Genomic DNA, 15264 nt, shown 5'->3' on the forward strand with positions numbered 1-15264 from the left:
GCACAGATTTATAGACCGGCTCCGCCACACGCGCAGCCCGGCAATCGATTGACATCAGGCCGATACCGAACCACCGGCCTTAGTTTGGTCGAATAAATAATGCGATGATTGCTTCCGTTGAAAATCTGCTGAAATAATTGGTCCACGCTGAATTATTGAGTCTGGCAAGGGTGAATTTTACCAATTCATAAGCACTGACCGTGGAGCGAGCTGCCTCAACCTCCCGCCCAAAGTCAGGGCGAACCTGCACACCGCGAAAGCTCGATCTAATCGATGCTTCCGAGCGTATCCTGTTTTTGGCGTGCTCACCCACACATATGTGCTGTGCAGTGGAATGGGAAGCGAACGATGAAGAAGAACAAAAAACAAACCGATTGGAACCATCACAGCCACAGGAATGGAGACGCACCGAAAACGCTACGGTCGATGCAGCCGCTGGCACACGCTGCGCTTTGCAAATGACGATACAAAATTTATGCTTTGAGCGTAGGGTGGAATTTTCTTGCCCTGTCAGTCAGTGCTGCTGCTGCCAGTTGAGTGTGCGAATTTTGTGCGCGTCTGTGGCTCGTCTGGAAAGCAGTCACTCTACTATCGACACCATCCCGTTCCGGGCGTCGAGTGAAGAGTGCACTTTCTAATAACAGCGAATCGATTGGCTGCAATCCATCTGGATCCAACGAGTGCCACAAGCCAACGCAGAAAGCATTCGAATGACATCAAACGAAGCCCGGTTTTCCCTATGCAATACTGTTCTCCGCATCAACGACGACCACACACACACACGCAAGCCGGTGTAAGCGAAACGGCATCGATCAACCGGATATACCGAGCGCGCTACGTTTGATTTGGTTTTCTGTTTGTTTTTTTCCCTGCTTCTGATGTTTTCCCACAGTGCCAGTGCAGTGCTAGTGGCGGTTCTCTGTGTGTGTGTTTGTTTGATTGTTTGTGTAGCGTACAAGGAACTGCGATTTGCAACATTTGTAACAGTTGCAACATTGCTGCACAATGCACTCTGTTTGGAAGGTTTCGAAACCATACTTTTCCCGGTCACAAAACGGTGTGGTAATGTAGAGTTGGTGAAGCACTGGAAATGCAACTGACTGTGTAGGGTAAGTGTACCAATTGTGGCTATAGCACCAATTGTGGCTATAACGAACACTATTTTTGCTCTAAAACAGTCTATTTCCATTCTAAAACCACGGAAGGATTTTTCATTTCAATTATGAACATTTTAACACATTTGTGCTTCATTAGTTCCATGCTGGTCACTTCCGTTTGTTAAATATCACCCTTTTAAAATGTGTTGCCAAGATTTTTGGTATCTCTTACCATTTTGCTAAGAGCAGCACTGTATAAGCACCTAACCATAATTTTATCTCAAAATCATCATTTTGGTGCAAAATATTAAGTATTTAACGACCACACACTAAAATCTATCAAAATTTTATCGAAAATATGCCTTTTTTCTGTACGTCCATAATTGGTACAACTAACCTTCGGTGTACCAAATATCGCAATATGCTATGAATGCTTTGTTGACAACTGTAGTTTTGGTCGTAGTGCGTAGTTTACAAGTGATCAAATCGGGGTTTCTCGTTGTAATTTTTGCAATATAAGGTGTTATTTTGTGTTTTAAGCATCATTTTCTTGTAAAGTGTCCGAATGAGTAATCAGTGTAATAGTCAGTAGAATGAAATCGAATCAGTTTCACCAAAATAATACAGCCTTGAATGACTTTCATACGAAGAAAGCGAAAGCTGAAGCCGCTCGTGTCGCCTTATTGCCAAATGCGCTCTTGTTCTTCCCTGATCGATAGTTAGTGCTAGTCTTGGCCAGAAGTATCTTGGTCAGAAGATAGCTGAACTATAGCTACGATTCTTCATTTAAACAAATTTAAACAGACTCCCTGATTTGTGCTCCTCTTCGTATCGCGCTGAAACGGTAGCTGGCTTCGGTATAGCTTCCAGGTGATATGAAGGATTGTCAGGTGTGTGTCCTAGTACGGTGTCATCAGAAAAGTGCACGAAAATATTTTTTTAGGATTAGCCTCATCAATTGTGCGATTAATTGTGCGTGGATATCAATACAACCAATGACAGAAAATGAATATTTTAAAATGTTAATTTTACGTATTTAATGGTGGTTACATACTTATATTGGTGCAGTGAACTTATTATTACTTGATTTCAGTTAAAACAATGTCACAAAGTAGTTTTTGGTGTAAATTTCCACGAGTTTTGACTTACAACCACAATTGGTACAGCTATGGCGAATTGCTAGGAACACTATAGCCATAATTGGTAACTTGAGATGCAATTTTTAATCGAAATTTTCTATTGTTTCGCTAAACATTTAGTCAAAATAAAAAATACTCTCGTTTTCTACACATTGTAGGCTACATAAAAACATAAAGAAGTTTGAAATTTTATCCAATACTCATTGTTACAGGCGTAAAATCGGTATCTTGATGACATATTATAGTCATAATTGGTACACTTACCCTATTACACGGACATTGATAATCGAAGTAAAGCTTAAAAATTAAGCAGAAATGCTTTTGATTCTTCGTGCACCTAAACTGAACGAGTTTCTGGTAAATGTTCGTTGAAGAAATCACTATGTTATAATATTGCATGCACCAAAACACATCGAAACATGCAAAAGGACAAACAAGCTCTCGTAACAATTACCCTTCACTCGTTTTTGCGGATGTGTTTCCGTGTGTGAAACCAACTATGGAGCATTTATGGAAGTCCAAAGACGCATAATTAAATAAACGAGTAACGAACACTTTTTGGACGAATTTTTATTTGCCTTTCCTGCCTTACTGATGCTGGCTTTTTTTATTTAGCTGCCGGTGGAATGCCACCATTCCCCATGGCATCGGTACATGCTTTGAGTGTCGTTGAGCTAGAGCAGCTAAGGATCGCAAAGGCACGGCTGGTTGGAGAGTTGTGCTGGCAAATGTATGTTTCTCCGCTTGATGTTTGTTCATTTGAGCATTAAACAAACAAAAGGCAATTCCGTCTTTTTGCTGCGGCTTGTGTTGGATTGTGACCTTTTTTGCTCTAGGAATTTGTCCACCTCGTGAGCCAAACCTCTCGTTCTGCTATTTTCAGCAATGTTTCACTCACCTTGCGTTCCTTCAGCAACGCTTATTTTTCAGATGACTTGCCGTGTTCATTTCAACCTCAATCGTTGATTCAGGAAAAATAACGATGGAATTTCCCACCTAAAGACAAAAGTATGTGTGTCTGTGTGTGTGTGTGTGTTGAAATCATATAACCGCTAAACGATCACTGCTCTCTGGTAGTTGGAGCTCAACAGGGCTCCCCCAAAGCAACGTGCTTCAAATTCCATATTCCGTGAATCAGATTTAACGCAAAGCGTTTCCAGCCTCGCCCCCTGGTCAGTGCGCGGAACAAGCAGTTTTTGATTTCTGCTGATCTGGTACAATTTCGACGGTGGAAGAGACAATTCGCTGCCCCATTTTTTGCTTGCCTGTCTGTCACTGGGCCAGCGAATTCGGGGAATTCCAAGCAGTACCCCTAGAACGACAGTGGACAGAAGAGGAATCATATGAAAAGCGAGCGAGAGAGACAGTGCCCTTCAAATTCTGACACCTTGCGGCAAATCAGCGCGAATGGTGCACGGATAAAAATATGAATCACTCAGCATTTACCAGACCAGACCGGGCGAAAAATTGAGCAACGAAAATCGAGCTGTTGTCCAGCAGACTGAAAAAAAGCACAGTCACTCAATCGTATAAAATCGTCGCTTTCACGTTTGCGATTACATTTTGCGTTTATTTATTTTATCAATTCTATCGCTCCAATGCAACACAATCACGTGGAATTGTTTTGCCCCGGTAAAGAGAATTCCCGGTGGCAGCGCAATACAAAAAAACCACACGATAGAATTTTTTCCCCCTATATTTACGCTTGTTTGTAATCAACGTGTAGCAGGAGAAACGAGCATGCAAATAAACGACCGTGAGATTGATAGGTGTATACAGTTTTGCAGCTGGTGCAGCCTCCTACTGTGGCCATGTTTGATCTGCGTAGAGTGATTGGTACGGGCAAACATACCATTTGTTTCGAATTTAGAATGAACAAGCGGGGCGTGAGATTGACGCTGGTTGATTGTTTGTTGGTTGCGTTCGCTGTTTGAGCTTCTTACCCACAATGCCAACCGGCCACCGCCGGTCTTACTTCCTATCACGTACGGGTAAATATCAATGAACGTACGGGCGTAGTGTCGTATCCCATAATCCTAGCCACACATGTACACGCCACATGTAACCAGTCAACGCCAAAAGCCCACACAGCTACTGAGCTCTATCATCATAAACACGGCTCAAACGATCCTGAAACGACTTCAGCGAGCGAAGATGCCGCCACGGCAGAAAAAGCCAGCCGTAATCTTTAAATTAAATAAATTAGGGTTCATCCAGCAAAGCCACCAGCAGTGCCATTGCTAGCTAGTGGATTGACACGACGAACTGACAGCCCGTACTTGGGCCCTGCTCTGCCCTGAAAGCCGAGGTCGGCGAATGACAGTAGCGTAGGAGCGTTGAAGGGGCGAAAATAAAAACACTCTTAAGGTGACTTCCCCACACTGTTTTGCGTGCTCCAGAATATGTGTGCTCGTTTTACGGTAGCAAATGTACTTCGTAGCTCACATCATCGCAATTTGGTGTGGAGAGTGCGCGAGGTTGGGTGATGATGCTTGGGCTTTATGCTTACGGCGTGTCGCGCCGAATATTTGCGCGTTGAAGGTACGTGTATACGCTGCGTTACGTGTTTTCAAATGACTCGCCGAAGTCGTGTACCGTTTGCTCATTCGTGGTTAGCCGTGTAAGCTTTAAGTGGCCGTGCCAGAACGTTACCTCGTACGAATCAACCGTTCAGTAAGTAAACAACGACTACGTACGACTGTGCATCTGAGAGGTGAAAAAAATCCCTTCAAAAATCAGAACGCTGATCATTCCATCGAGTGTCTCATTTGTACCTGGTTGTCCTGCGGCCGCCTGGCATCTGGCACGGATGTGGGTCGGCGAGCTTGCTCTTCACAATAGTCGCTTCGCGTTGGTGAGACTTTGTTGCCATCGCAAGTGTTATGCCACTTGAAAAATTCCAACAGCCAACTGCAGCTGTCAGCAGGGAACGCATCACTTGACGCCGTCGTCGCACATTCACCACTTGAGGTCTCGGAAACTCTACCATACCTTGCTCGTCTTCTTTTTTACACTTTGAATTGCGGGGAACAGTGCAACGGTCTCTCCCACTGACCCTCTTTCTTTTTTTATTTCAATCTTGCTCAGCAGCTTCCGAAGCGAACCGGAACAAACAGGGTTACTTCAGAGGTAGCCTCTTTGATGTGGGTGAAAAACAAGGTGTCATTTTCTTTTTGCGCTCGTTCTCTCTCATACTCTCCGCCTGACTCGCTATTTCTATGTAGAGTATACCAAGCGTCTGTCATTTCCAGTGCGCAGGGTGATGAATAGTATGAGCAAGGACTCATCAGTAAAGGTCCAGCCAGACGGTAAGATTCTCAACTCACCTACAGCATTCAAGTGCTTCCACAGCTTCCGCAATTAAAGGACAGTTGTTAGCATGGCGATGAAATGGAACACCAAACCTCACAGAATCCCCCCTTCGGTCCTCTATACTCCTCCACTACCCGCCCACCAACAGCCAGAAGCATCGACTATGACCGCGCTCTTCTTTATCGAATTCCATTAATCAAACATTAAGCAGCAAGCAACAGGGCAGAGTTTGGCTGGGTCGTCCCCGGCACGCTCAACTTTGGTGGCCAACTTTCTAAGCGTCACCGTGCCCTACTAATCCAAGCTTTCGGCAGAGCCGTGCTGTAATTGACTTTAAAAAATGAGCTAGCTGCCAACTCTGCCCATTCCTATCGAAAGCATGTTCGGTGCAAACCGCAAGCACCGAAAATCCAAAGCGAACACACAATCGTTTAATCTGTCCTGCCGCCCTACCGATGGGAGGGGTGCCAGTGCTTTCGGAACTTTTCGGGCCCCATAATTCATAACTATATTAATTTGGTCCACGTTTGCTACACATTTGAGACATCGGAGAGAACGGGGCGTTGGCTGGCGGGAAGGATCCAAACGGGGTCGTGTGAGAGCCACTTCACGCTAAAGTCTGGCCCGTAAAATGGAAGTCAAACACACCCTCTTCGGGCATCGAATATCCACAGACACACACACACAGCCGGCCACATTCGCACACGCTCGGTCGGTCACGCTTCTGCCTGCCAATTGTTCTTCTGCTTGCGTAATCATTTTTGGTCCTTCTTGCCGCTCCCAATCCCTTCCACCACCGGGACCAATGTCGGCAACGAAACCGCGAGTTCGGATTGTGCCAAAGGACTTGTGTCGATTACGCTACGACACGGAGCAAAACCGCACACATACACACTCGCAAAAATTTGGGCCAGTGAGCAATTCAAACATAGCTCGATGATTACGTTTGCTCGGGTTTCTTCTCTTTCGGATCCAAATTACGGATTGAGAGCACAATGTATATAAAAAAAACGTCGTAGACCATTGATTGCCTCTGTTCTACGAGGCGGGCACATTCGACCAAAATGTGACAGTATGTGTGTGTCTGTGTGTGAATGTAATTTAGGTGCGTTGTCAACTGTCACGAGCACAACGCTACAGGGTGGAAAAAGGATTCCTGTTTGCTCCTTAAAATCAACTTCAACCAACCAACCAGACCACGGTTGGTCGAGGCCGGGGCGAGTTGGTTAGGAAGTTTCAAGATTTATTGAATTACTTTTCATTCCACTCATCGATGGAAGGAAACTTTCCATCCCGAGTGGCCCTTTACATCACCGCAACGTGGCTGTCCGTGGATGAAATGAATTCTGGCATTCTTCAAGATCTGCTGAAAATCCTTCAATGTCTCACAAATATTTATAGCGCGCTAAAGCACTCGCTGACAACTCTCTTTACGGAGGTATACTCACGCCAAAACCCGAAAACATCCCAATACCAATAAGAACCAATAAGAAAAAGAGCCACAACGAACCAAAAAAAAAGGTTCAACATAAGGCGGGCTAAAGGAAAGCGACCCGATTGAGCATAAAATATTCACCACCGTTTGTGCCCGGCTGCCGGCCGAGCGCGATGGTCCAGGATTTGGGCTTTCGCATCGGTGTATCCGGTTGAGTATGAAAATAAACACGCTCAAACACGCATTGCCGTCGTGGGCCGCCCGGTGAGGGGGAGATGGTGATGATATCTTTCACATTGACGCCTTCTTGTTTGGCCAAAGGTGTGAATCTGTTTGAGAATGGGTATGTGGTTTGGAAATGTGATTAAGGTTGTATTTGTTTCTTATCTTATGTTTTCATTATAGTGTTTGTCGATTTACTTTGGTCGAGGCTTTAGGTCATTACTATCCGGACAAAATCCTTCAACGTGGCTGTATATTGATGAAAACTGTTTTGTCAATTTGAAGTTAACCACCAGAAAATAAACCTAGATTTAGTTTCAATAATAAAAAATTCAATAATAATATTTTTAACAAATAAATAAAACTACTTAGTTGTACTATCAACGGGCTAAAATAATGAAAATGTCTCCAGAATAGCCTACCTTTAGGCGCCCACAGCGATTAACATTAAATTTCACTACACTACTTTGCGGCAACTATTTTTAAACTTGAATTTTTCAACGGAACCGCCTGAAAAAACCAATCAACCAAAATCAATTACTGCTCTTCCGGAATCGCTATTGCCTTTTTCCGCAATATGCCATCAAAGGTCCATTGTGCACGAAATTAGAATCACTGAACGTAATTGCCAAACAGGAACAGCAGTCACACCTTAGCGCACAAACGACCCGCCATTATGTTTACGCCGAAGCCTACTCTAATGGACGCCTGATGTTCTATTTATGTACAACGCCACCTTCCAGGCCCCAGCTGGGCGTCACTGCGCCCCCTCCTTATCCTTCCCGACTTTGCAGCAAATCGATCAAATATTGGCACAGTGATATAATCCACTGCTTTCTTCGGAGGCCTGAGGTAAGGTAAGCCGTACACACTCCGAACATCGAGCAGCGGACCAGCAACAGGGCAAGCGATTAAGCCGAATTGCCTTTTCTGTGTGGGTGTGTCAGTAAGAGTGGGAGAATTTCGGCTTCTTCCGTCCCCTCCACCTCTCTCTCTCTCTCGCATTCCAAGGCTAAACGGATGTTTGCGCATGGCGTACGAGAGCGATATTATTCAACAGTTTCTCAAAATCAACAGCCCTGTGCCATTATAAACTTGATTGAATTTTAACGATATCGACAACGGAGACGACCCTTGGTTGATCCGTCCACCTACTGCTTCTTCCTCTTAGCTGGAGAGAAGATAACAGCAACAACAAAAAGCAAGCCAACCTCCTCATTTTGACTCTTCACAAACACTCCAACAAAGTACTGCGCCCGTGCCTATCTTCCAGCTCCCATCGGCTGTCCCTGCCAAACCAGTACGGAAACTTCATTTCCAAACCTATTCAGGTGATTTTCGAGCGCTACAAAAGCAAGCCAAAAGCTTGTGCGAATGTTTCATGTGCTTCGTGCGCTTCGTGCGGGTGTTGTTTGCTGCGGTTGTGTCACCGGTGTAAAGAAAGATGACTGTCGCGTATTATTTATTTCAGGCACCATTTCATTCCCCGCTCAAGAGGAACCATCGAATGGGCCACGGTGGGAGACTACCAAAACTTATTTTTAATAGGACGCAAAACCAACCATCTGACTGGCGAATGAAAAACGCCAACGCCAAGCATCTCGAGCCCGGCAGTCGGGTGAGATAATGATGAAAATAGCAAATCCGCCTAGCCGCTGGGGTTGAAATTGAATGGTTTTTCGGGCGGCCCGAACTTCCTGCTTTGTTCTGCCTGTTCTCGGTTGCTTTGCGGAAAGGACGATTGTGAAAATGACAAAATCGTTCAGTGAAAATTATCAACAAACCTTTCATTTTGGCAAAAGCGGACCCTCGAGAGAGAGAGGCGGGTCGAGCAAAATCACCTGTAGTCGCCGCGAAGCTGCCAACCACCTGTTTCTTGTCTCTCTCTCTCTTCGTCTGCGCTTCTGACCATTTTTGCCTTCGATTGGCACAGTTTCAACGAATGATTTTCATTGGCATAAAGCGACACCACCACCACCACCACGTTTGCCCTCTCGTCATCCCCGCTGCCCATCACTCCCATTCGATGTCATCGCTATTCGCCCTCGTTAGCGACAAGCAGCCGGGTTTCGATTGTGATGATTTATTTCCTATTTCATCGCTTTGCCGTACGGAGCCCGGTGAAAGCACGTTTTTGTGTGGTGTGTGTTTTGGCCACGGAATCGAATGCACAGCAAACGGGGTAAAGCTGACGGATCTAAGGACGAGAGAGAGAGAGAGACACAGAGAGAGAGAAAATACCCCGTCGGTAGGGGAATCGCGTTCGGTTGCGTCAGTTGCAAGCGCGCACGGGTTTTATTTTTCTTGCTCTATTTTCCCCCAAACACTCGACAAATCATTACTGTAATGAGCTCGCCCGCCCGACTGTACCGTGATCGATTTCGGAGCAATCAGTGTGCCAGATGGTTTTCTTCTATTTTATGGGTGGGACAGGTTGGGGGTGCCTGTTTTCGGAGAATTGAAACTGATTTTATTTTGAACCGTTTGTTTTCAGTAGCAATAAAACAGGAATCCTTGTTGCAGAAGCGTTCGTACGTTTGTTAAACAAATTAATGTTTTATTTTTCTGAAACATCACCAAATTGCTCAACTGAAATTAAAGGGAATTTTCCCTCTTAGAAACATATCCCACACAGAAACACTCGACCCAACCAAAGGATACCCGTAAGTACGTGTTGGTCTTAACATGGATCGCGCTCTAATTCACTCAGTTCGAGTCATGCCACCTTTACTTTTATTCTACTTCCACCAAAACACGACCAATTGACTTTTGCTCCCCAACCGATGCGATAGAACGACGAAAGTGGAAACTCATTTCGCGGAATTCTTTTCCAATCAGCAAACGCGACGACACTACCTGGATCGTGTGCCTTTACCAGCACAGAAAATGGCACTGGAACGTCGACTACCGCCACGGGTGTGACAATTAATCAATTGCTTGGATTGTTTTTAATTTGAAAATCGATATTCAATTTCCCCGTTTGAAGTGTTTTTCCTGCGACCAGACGGTGCCACTCAATCCCCAGGGAATGTCTTTCCCAGCCTAGATCGTGGATCAAGTTCACCATTCGTCGCATGCAAACGAATGAATGCCATCTTCGTGGGAAGCAGGATGGCAAGCATAATGGAAGAGGGAGAGAGCAAAACAAGTAATTAAAATTTCCTTTTCCCCTCTCCAGTCGTTCACCTTTCTCGGTCTCGTATTCAATAATGACCGTTACCGTTGCTCGCTGCTGGGTGCGGGGCGCTGACAATGCAATAAACGCGTAAGGTGATGGTGGTAAAAACATACACTCAAATCGACAAACAAATGAAGCCTTGGTGGCGTGCTGGCCGTTCAAGTGCTGCGGCGCATCAGATCACCTTCTTTGATGGCCAGCGGAATGCTCAAATTACGATCTACCCCCGCCCAAAAAAGCGATTCGCAGAAGAGGAAACCCGACTCGAAGGATCTCGGGCGTCCTCGTAAATAAAGATTAATTGCATGCCGGCCGAAAAGGGACATTATTAATCGCACGAGACGGGCAGAAATGTCAATTTGCTCTGTCTGCCCGATCGTTGGACGGGTGCTTTATTAACTGCTTGGGGCGCGCCTGGCTCTTCCGTAGGTAATTGTTTCTCGTTATGATGCAAATTGGAATTGGAAAGCAGCAGATGCTGCACAGCGAGCGGGTGGAATGTTTGTAGCATTAGCATAATGAGTATAAGGTCGATAAGTTGAACAGACTGCAGGTTGTGCAACAGGTTACGTTTTGTACTGTAAATGTGTCGAGCTTTATTTCAGTGTAAAAGTTTTTAAAAACTATTTTTGCTTTTTTCATAGAAATAGTGGAATGTTTTTACCATTAAATGAAAGCGTAAAACCAAAACAAAACTGTCAGTGTGTCACTAATCGTATTTTTCCCCGATTGTCATAAAACATTCATTTGTACCGAATTATATCCGCAAATAAGACTCTCGAGCGTCCCTTGAATGGTGCACACCATCAATACACTAAAGCGTCAATAAAACCCTCACCGACAAGCGGAAGTGAAATTTTATGAACCTCATTGTGCCAAACATAAACTCTTCATCCACCAGCCCGCCCAGGCCAGCCAGGAGGCCACACAGGTGCAAGTGGAATGGTGAGATTCGCTTCCAGCCTACAGTGAACCAAACTCCCGTCACGGTACATTTAACCCTGTACCTGTACCGTACGTTCGCTGCCCAATGAACTCTCAAACATGCCTGAAGCGTTTTTCCTCCCCCCAAGACACCACTCCACCACTTACTCTGGGTGCCTAGATCCAGCTAGGCGCTATTGAGTGCAGAACTCAAAGTGAAGTGTTGCTGCCGTTAAGAGAGTCCGATGGATGCCGATGCTGCCTGAGCTGGGAGAAGCTAACGAGGGTGAAGATAAAGTATCGCCGTTCAATCTTTACCACCGCGGCCACTTCACCACTTCATCGGCAGACAGCTCGGTATCGTACATGTGCGCCGGGACGCACCTGCTGCAAGTAGTTCGGCCAAACCCGGCATCCAAAAAACCAACCCCATAGTACGGCCTTTTATCCACCCGGGGCGGGCGGGCGTGATCGTGATTGTTTTTGCTCTAATTCTTGCTCCCTTTTGGCGGGAGCTGGGGGTTTGTGCTAAAAAGGGGCCCTCACCTGTTTACGTGCCGAGCGTGCCGCGTAACGAGCCCATCCGACCGACCGGTGCGTCGTCTGGCGAAGAGAAATGAACCATCATTTGGCGTGTAATGAGTCAGATTTGTTGATGCTATTTATTCGCCCGATAGTTCATTGATTGGTCGTGTACGATAATGGTCGTACATTGAAGCACCCCGCAAATCGGCCAACGTCTGGCAGCACAGTTGATGGATCGTTTCGCTGGATGGATGCTGTTGGCCGTTGTTCCGTCGGGCTAGCATCGTTGAGGCGCTCCATCGCACGGAGCTAGACAAACCGACTGCAATCGATTGCGAAACTGGATGGAGTTGGTTTGGAAATTATGCAAAACAACGCGACGCTAATTACGCTAATTAAATAAAAAAAATACCCCCCGCGCTTTTGCTAAACTTCATCATTGTACCGGTTTTCAATCGAGAACAATAATTTCTAGCGCGCTTGCTAGGGGTAGAATCAGACGGTGATTACCATTTCAATCACTGTAATTATTTACTGGCCGCAAACAGCGTGACGGATCCGATAGCATTACATTAGTAAATTGTTCGAATAACATAATAGCATGTCGGTTTTTTGCTACCTGCGCGTGAGTGATTGATTGCTACACACGACGAGGGATAATGATTGCGAACCAATAACGTATTAAACTGGCACGAAACTGGCTGCCATAGGAACGGTCGCTTTAAGAGAATTCACTCCGCTATCGGGCAAAAGCTTAACTAAACGGCTGTTGCCATACCGCTCAACCCAAACTCCCGAACTGGATCCGCATCTTGTGTGGGAAACAAAAGTCTAAAGTTTCAAGCTGCTCGTACGTGGCACGGAGTACTCCTTTTTCCCACGACCGAAACGATCCTCCCCTCTCATCGTGAGAGCGTATTATGTTTCATCACTTATAAAGCTATTACCGTACCGTACCGTACCGTACATCCCGAAGAAAAGTCGAATCTAGTTAATGGAGCTCCGATGGCACATAGGGTAAACACACACACACACACACATACGGTGGTCACAGACTGGCAAGATCCCATACATATGTTACCGGTTCTACTTCTACTCCATCGAACCTTCATCTCTACTTGCTTTGACGCACACACATACACACACACACGCTAGCAGGGAAGAATGTACGCGACCTCGACCACTAACAGAGGATGGGATGCTCTGTTCCGAAACAATCCGGATCTAGTCACGTCACTGCAGAAAGGCGAGCTCACTTCATTCCAGCGCACGCAAGAAGAATGATTACTTCACTCAGTCGATCTTCAAACAGCAGGGACGTGGTGTTTCGTGCTCAATCATGCCGAGCTCAAATTTCAAAGCCCTCGAGCCTCGGAGCCATGCCCTAGTGCTGCACTCGCAAAGGGTAATTTGTGACGACAGAGACGCTCCCATCGTATGCTGACTCCGGTGCATCAGATTACCCTAGGCCTGGTTTAGATGCTCTAAATACACGTGCACAGATAAATCGTTTCAACGGCAAGTATAACTGCAGGTGCTGTTGCCTTCTTGCTCGCAATCGAAATCTTTAACTCGCTTTTCTAGCGAATTTTTTTCTTTCCTTTCATTTGCATTTCACAAACGCAACAAAATGGGACAAATTTTCGTTCGTGCAAATGTTCAAACACGTTGATGCGCTTTACGTGACGGTAAAGGACCGATTTTGCATCCCCTATATTCCTCCAGACTTTAGCAGCAAACTGCCAAAACTTTCCTTTTACCTCAGCTTAAAAGAAGCCACCGCACCCGATGATGTGATTTTGTGCCGCATAATATTCCTGCCGAAGGGATTTCCTGCTTTGCTTTTGGAAAAGATGCAAAGGGAGGGTGCAAATAAAATGTTTTTCCCACGCTATCATGCCCACAAAACTTTAGGCCGTGCCAAAGGAGTGCAAAGAAAAAGGATCACATTTCATTTCGAAACGATCGGCAAAACGATCGAAATAAAGAATAACAGAATGCCTACTGCTAGCAGGTACCTTTGTACTGTCTCCCTTGCAGTCCTTTTTGGGCGATAAAAATGTAAAGATTTTTCATCTTCAGCAGGCGCAAGAATGCGAGCTACCCAGTCTGGTACTGGTGATAAGATAGAATATAAAAAAAAATTGCTCACCAAATCTATTTTGCTTGAATAATCCTCTCCGGCAGCCGAACACATCGGAATGTGAATTTCCGGTGATAAACACTCGCCACTGGGCACTGGGAACCGGTATCCCAACAACAACAATAATAAAAAAGAACGAAAATTGCTAAAGCAACCGGAGCAATGGCATCCCAAACGATGACGACGACGACGACGACGATGAGGAAATAGATAAATGTTTTCTGTTTCTATTTCACCCCAGGCAGATTTCGTCCTTCCTCGAGCCTCCGAAGTGACCGATTGATGAAAACCCTTTCTACCGTCGAACGGCCGGTCCTTTTCCGGGTCTTGATGCGCATTCGTCTATCTCATTTCCCGAGACCGATGCCTTGGGGCTACCGTAAAAAAGGTAACCAACCACCAGCTCATTCATGCCCGCTTCTGCCCACACCCACTCAGTCTAGTCGAACGTGGCTGGAGGTTGCTTCGAAGCTATATCGCTAGCAAATTATCTGAGGATTATGCGTCACCTCGAAAAGGGGACGGTTGCACCCGACGTGGTACGTTTCACTTGCGCTGCTACAGTCTCGCTCGTGCAGTGGCAGACCTGGGCTCGTTCCACACGCCACTAGTGCCCGGGCAATCGTACTGCGACGTACCGGCACATCGGATGAAAAAACCGGCTAATGGAATCGGGATGAAACCCATCCCCAACGTGTCGCCGGCCTGCCTTCGTCACGGTGATTTTCTCAGCCTTTGGTGCAAATCCGATCCGAAAGGGATGCGTTCGATCAGCTCCATCACTGGGCACGCCTTCGCATTGCTCTACTTTGCCAGGACTAACGTTGGATAGATATTTCTACGAATTTGAATTGACCGCCGGGGCCGATGCTGGTGCAGGCAAATAATATGGCAAAGATATTGCCGACGGGAACAGACGTATGCTCCCTTGTCAAATAAAAGGTGCAAACAGGGTGCTGGGAAAGCTTTCAAACAGTCAGTCCTAGCTCAAGATTTTAGCCACCAGTCGGCATTATTAAGTGTTAAGATGTGAATAGTTTGCGAAAGCAGTCAGATTTGAATCATTGCCGGAGGGACATTAACAAGGGATCAAATCTTATTCAAAGGGATGCTTGTGTCTATAGGTGCTCTACAGGAGCCATATCGAAATTCTATGTCAATTGCCATAACATTAAAATGAGTATTTACCTGCATCGAATTGCATATCTTCAGGCGCTTCGTGTTAATTTCCATTCCAACTATGAATTCGCGTAGAATGTTTTTATGCAATCAGCATCATATTCAGCCCG

The 15264-nt window shown here is 45.7% G+C and overlaps 1 protein-coding gene across 3 annotated transcripts in view; it reads left to right on the plus strand.

The window, feature by feature from the left end:
• LOC120950966 (dipeptidase 1) overlaps window positions 1-15264 on the plus strand; it is a 123394-nt gene that overhangs the window by 71371 nt on the left and 36759 nt on the right. The gene's annotated exons all lie outside the window — the stretch shown is intronic.

Source organism: Anopheles coluzzii, chromosome 2, assembly GCF_943734685.1.
Source record: "Anopheles coluzzii chromosome 2, AcolN3, whole genome shotgun sequence".
Lineage (NCBI taxonomy): Eukaryota > Metazoa > Arthropoda > Insecta > Diptera > Culicidae > Anopheles > Anopheles coluzzii.